This window comes from Jaculus jaculus, chromosome 4, assembly GCF_020740685.1.
Source record: "Jaculus jaculus isolate mJacJac1 chromosome 4, mJacJac1.mat.Y.cur, whole genome shotgun sequence".
In the NCBI taxonomy this organism is placed as follows: domain Eukaryota; kingdom Metazoa; phylum Chordata; class Mammalia; order Rodentia; family Dipodidae; genus Jaculus; species Jaculus jaculus.
In genome coordinates this window covers 83,552,387-83,558,696 of record NC_059105.1, presented here as the reverse complement: position 1 = coordinate 83,558,696, position 6,310 = coordinate 83,552,387, and positions in this window count along the sequence as shown.

Here is a 6,310-nt window from a genome sequence, read left to right as displayed (position 1 = left end):
TGGTGTGCCCTTTTGCTCTCTCTCATAAATAAAAATAAAATACAGGGCTGGGCGTGGTGCTGCACGCCTGTAATCCCAGCTCTCGGGAGGCAGAGGTAGGAATATCGCCATGACTTTAAGGCCACCTGAGATTACATAGTGAATTCCAAGTCATCCTGGGCTAGTGAGACCCTACCTTGAAATCCCAAATAATAATAATGATAATAAAATATTTTAAAAATTGTTTCAAAAAAAGTTCAAGGGGGCTGGAGAGATGGCTAAGCACTTAAAAGTGCTTGCCTGCAAATTCTGCAGGCTCACCCCAGCACCCCTGAAGTATTGACAGTTACCCAGCTACTGAATGTCTAATCCTTTCTTTAGTCCCTAATCAGGCATGGCTTATTTAATGTTTGCCCCTCCCCCCCCAGGGGGGAATGAATGTTTTTGACTCACTACACTTTGAATAGACTTAAATATTTACAATATAGTTTTATGCCATTATCGCAATGCTGCCTTATTTAAAATTCACTTACTTCTTTGTTTGAAAGGAATATTTAGAAATTGGCTTATTTCTGTACAGTGAAGGTTTTACGTTTAGGCCTAAATCTTATCAGGTACTTATTTTGAAAAGGTACTCTACATATTAACAATTAAAACAATTCAAACTAATATGAAATATACCTATAAATACTCTATTAGAACAAATTGTAATTGAAAAATTACATATATGTATGTCTGGTGGTTGTTGAACTGTAAATTGTGTGGGGTATTTGTTCTCCATTTTTAAAATATGGGGTCCTCTAAATGGTCTTTTGCAGAAGTTTCACATGTATTCTTTGAGGTCATTTTTGACAACTGCTCAAATTAATTTAGTATCACAGCAATCAAATGATTCTATAAGAAAAAAACTTAAAAGTAAAAATGGCACCTGGTTATTACCCGAATATATCTTCTCCCTCTGCTTCATTTTAGTCATAGCTATTTAATTTCCTGAAACAAAAAACAAACAGATTTTTCACTAATGTCAGTGCTGCAGAGCTTGCATAGGACAGAAGAGCCAGCTGTACTGGAATTCATCGTATGCATCATCAACAAAATTGGCAGTGAAGTTCTGATTTCAGAGCCTCCATGGTTAACAATGATGTACAAGCTGTGCTTGATTTTCAGATATGAGACCGAACTGACTTTGCTGACAGAAAAAAAAAATCTATTTTTGATTCATAAATGGGGAAAATTTGTTACAAAATTATTGATGTAGGATAAACGCAGATCATGAAGATATCATTTTTAGACTCCATTTTCTAACCCTAAAACTACTTAAGTTCATTATTATTATAATCATCATTATAATTATTAGCATTATGATGATGGAATCTAAGCATATAACTAAAACTGCAGTTAAGTTTTGTGAGTGAGTCATATATCTACAAGTATTATATTAACACTGGAATATGATTTTAACGAAAAGGACCAACAGAACTAATTAGCAATTGATTATATTAGCATCACTGTTCTGGAGATAAGGCTAATTTCAAATCTTGTTGCAGGTGATCATGGGTAAAATCTGACATTATAGAAAGAATGATAGAACAAATAGATGTAAAAGAGGGGGGAATGCTTTTTGATGATAAGTTCTTAAACAATGGAGATTTCTCAGTCATTGCTTAGAGCAACTACCACATTAAAAAAAAATCCATAAGTCAATTTGATCAAGCTGCTAAGTGTATACCACTAAATTAGAAGCAGTAGCCTTATGTAAAATGAGGTAAGTATAATAACACGAGAAGTTCTTTCATTTATGAGCTCCCATTGTGCATGTCCCTTTCTTCCACGATGCCTGTTACCTGAAAGTATATTCCCTACCAGCCTCCCACTCAGGGCGGCTTCCTCCTTATGCCATGCTTACCTATTTCCCAACTTACTTACCTGTCATTCATCCCAGTCCTTTAAGGTTTTGCAAGAACATGCAAGTTGAGAGCCTGAAAATGTTTATTTTTGAAAACATGCTATCCTCCTCAGAGTACAGATTTGCATCTTTGAGAAGAACTCTTGACGACCTACTGCCAGCAGTTGAAATGTCACACCTTCTGTCTGTCAAGAGTGGCAAAAATCCATATCCTACAATAACCGGCTCTTACTTATTGATTCTACCCTGCTCTAAATGTGTGTTTTGGAAGCATAATGAAATTGAGATTAAGAGCAAGGGCTTTACCGTCAGACAGACCTAGTTTAAAAAGTCAACTCTTCCATTTACTAGCTGTTGGTAAGCTCTACCTATCTAAAGGATGGGATGCTTCTATCCACCTCTTAGGGCTGCTGTGAGAAATAAATTGTGCACTGCATACAAAATCATGGCTATAATGTTAAATGATATTAATAGTTCAGTAATTATCAACTATTATTTATGTAATTCGTAGTAATTCAAGCAGTCTTTCTAAATTATTGATTTCTATTCATTCACATATAGGCCTCATATACCTACATAAACACTTGTATCCCAAACACAGGTGCTAGAAACCTAAATAAATCAAGGACCTGTAGGTACCCAGCCTTGCTTAATTTTATGTCTCCAATAGTGTATTGCCCAAAGTTCTGTAGATAATAATAATTAATTTAATAATCAATTCACTGTGAAATGTCTTTCATGACAATATACATTTCCTATAAATCAGGAATAACATATATTAAAGAAAAAGATAAATTTGTACACTCGTGTGCTTTCTGTGGGATTGAAGTATTTTTGTTTGCATGTTTTATTGAGTTAAAGTCAAATGAAGCATTCTCTTCAAAGATAGGTCTGGCTGAGGATATGGGTCAGTGGTTAAAGAAACTTGCCAGCAAAGCCTGTCAGCCTGGGTTCAATTCTTCAGTACCATGTAAAGTCAGATGTGCAAAGTAGAATATGCTTCTAGAGTTTATGTGCAGTGACAAGAGGCCCTGGCAAGGCCCTGGCATGCCCATCCTCTCCCTCTCTCAAATAAATAAGTATCTTTTGTTTTGCAAAAATGGGCTTGTGGTTTTTGTCAGTACTATAATGGTTATTGCACAAGTTATGAGGAATAAAACAGTATCCTATGATGTAATGTACTAAGAAGCAGCATATTAGATGTCTTCATCTTTCTTGGTATATATGTCAAATTATATTCCAGGGGTCTGAAAGAGCTAATATCTCCCTATAAAGTACGTCTTGGTTTATTATCAGAGAGTTTATAATTATAGCATTTGGAAATTTTAAAGATAGTATCAATAAAATAAAAATGGCATTTATAATGTTTGGCCCAGTCCTATGGTGCATATAACTAGTGATGCAGGGTAGAAAAGTCTTGAAAGAAATGGAATTGGTATGGGCACGGTGGAGCATGACTATGATCCCACCACAGCACTCAAGAGCCTCAAGCATGAGGACTGTTGTGAGTCAGAGGCTAAGCAGGGCTACATAGCAAGATCCTGTCTTTAAAAAAAGGGAATGAAATCCTATTGTTCAAGAATCATTAAGAATAGCCACGTGGTGGCCCACACTTTTAATCCCAGCATTAGGGAAGCAGAGGTAGGAGAATTATAGTGAGTTCAAAGCCACCCTGAGACTACATAGTGAATTCCATGTCACCCTGGGCTAGAGCAAGACACTACCTCAGAGAAACCAAAACATATAAATAAATAGATAAATAAAAATCAGAAAGAGAATCATTAAGAGTGAGCATCTACAAAACCATCTTTTAATGTAACACCTACTTAGCTTCACAGTGAGTTTCTCCAGCGAGCTCTCAAGGTTGTTTCTCCAGGTGAGTTCATTATCCTGTCATCACAAGTGACCAGTGAATGACTCTATGTGTCTGGTTTACAACACCAAGCCTTCAAAGACATGATGTGATGTGTAACAGAAACTGGGGAGATAGCACAGAGGTTAAAGGTGCTTGCTTGGTATATGTCAGCTTGCTTGGTTGGAAGCTATAGAACAACTTTTAAAATGTATTTTATTTAAAACAGAAAGACAGAATATGGGCATGCCAGGGCCTCTTGCCACTAGAAAAAAAAAAAACAACAGACTATGTGCATCTGGCTTTTCATGGATACTGGGAATCAAACCCAGGCTGGCAGGTTTGTAAGCAAGTGCCTTGGACTGCTACACTGTCTCCCCAGCCCATGAAGTATCATTTTTAAAATATTGGAGAAACCTGAATTAACCCATCTCATGATTTAAGTTTGGGATATAGACAGGAGCTGAACAGGAAAATCTTTCCAGTTCCCATGTCTACTAATGCTTATATCTTTTCCCTATATCTTCCAATGCGTGTCTTTTCCCCATATCTCCTAATGGTACATTTTCCTCCCATATCTCTCAATGTTGCATCTTCCTCCCATATCTCCCAATACTTTCACCTTCCTCCTATATCTCCCAATGTTGCATCTTTCTCCCATATCTCCTCATGCTTGCATCTTCCTTCGTTAGAAGCTCAGAATGTGTTTACCTCCCTCTTCACCACCAAGTGGAGTCTACTCATTCACAGTGCTGAGAGTCCTGGACCTGAGAAGATCGCTTTGCCACTCAGTATTTCACTGGGGCCACTCAAAAATGGTATATCTCCCAAACTATTGCTCCTTGCCCCTATCGCTGCATTTTCAATCTAGGGGCTTCTCTCATTGCTTCTACCTCACCTGGGGTAGCCTTTCATCTTCTATCTTAAACTGGCTTTCTTCTCTCTTGAGGAAGGAATCAGACACCCCTATTTGGACCTCTATTTCTACTTTTTATCTCAACCATCACCAAAAGCTCTCTTTATTTTTATTACTTCCTCTGCTTATTACCTATGGGCCAAATCCCTCCCACTCACTGCCTTTGTAAGTAATATTTTATTTAGGCATAACCATATCCATTCTTCTGCTTATTGCTTTCATACTTAAAGACAGAGTTGAGCAGCCAGACCTGAAATATCTATGATCTGGCTTTTAGTAGAATAGTTTTTCTCACCCCTCATGTGGTTATTCATCCTCCTAGACTATACTTCCTGCTACCCATGCTCCTTTGCTTCTGCCATTATAAGCTCCATAGCTAATAGTCTATCACCAGCAAATTTGTCTGTATCTCACTGTCATCTCTGGATGGTTCCTTTGCTTTGTTACTGTAGCTGAAACCTAATGATCCACTGGAGTCACCTGATGCAGCCCATATGCCAGGGGGCTTCTGCTTCTTTGCATCCTGTCTCACTGCAGACCCAGCCTGTTATCTGCAGCCACTTCCAAGACATTATCTTATCTTTCCAACCACAACTCCTTGGAGGGTTATGTCATCAGACTTTGTAACCTCCTACGCTTACTTGTCATCTAGAGAAGTCAGTTATTCATTCTGTGGTAATTTCAGCTGTTATTGTCACTGACTTCCTTAATGACTGCAGTCCCCACAGTCTCCGTTTCCAGACCTCCTCACCTTACATTAAAATGATGCTATTTCTCAACTTACTCGTTTGGTCCCAATCTCTTGACTTGGTCATCAGCAACACACCCAACATGCCCAGAATCTGAAGTTCAAGCATGCCATTCTCTGCTTACTTCCTCTATGCCAGTATCTCATTGTGGTGGTTTGATTATGAAGTGTACTCCATAGCCTCATGTGTTTGTGATTAAGCCTCATACCTGATCCCCAGCCTGTAAAGCCTGTGGTAGGCAGAGCCTTAGAGGAGGTATGTCACTGGGGGGTGGACCCTGAGGCTTATTAGTCATAGCTTATTATTATTATTATTATTGGTTTTTTGAGGTAGTATTCACAGCTAGCCCACTCTTGCTGCTTCTTTCCTGCTGTTGTGACAAGATATGATGCCCATGGTCTGCCAAGACCATGGTGATGCATCCCCTCATAACTGAAAGCTGAAGTAAATTCTGTCCTTCCACCAGCTGCTTCTGGCCACATACCTTTTCTAAACAACAAGAAGGTAACTGCTGCCAGGCATGGTGGTGCACACCCATAATCCCAGCCCTTGGGAGGCAAAGGTAGGAGCATCACTGTGTGTTCAAAGCCAGCCTGATACTATATAGTGAATTCAAGGTCAGCCTGGGCTACAGTGAAACCCTACCTCAAAAAGCCAAAACAAAAACAAAAATAAAAGAGAGAAAAGAAAAGGGTAGCTGCAATCATCATTAAGCACATGTGCACAAGCAACTTCACTGAAACTTTCCCAATTTAGGAAAAGAGGATGACATCAAAATAAAAGAGACTAATTGAGGTGGGGGGGGGATATGAGGGAAAGTGGATTTGTGAAGGGGAAAATGAGGGAGGGGAAGGAACTATCCTGGTTTATTGTGTGCAATTATGGAAATTGCCAATAAAAAGTTTTTT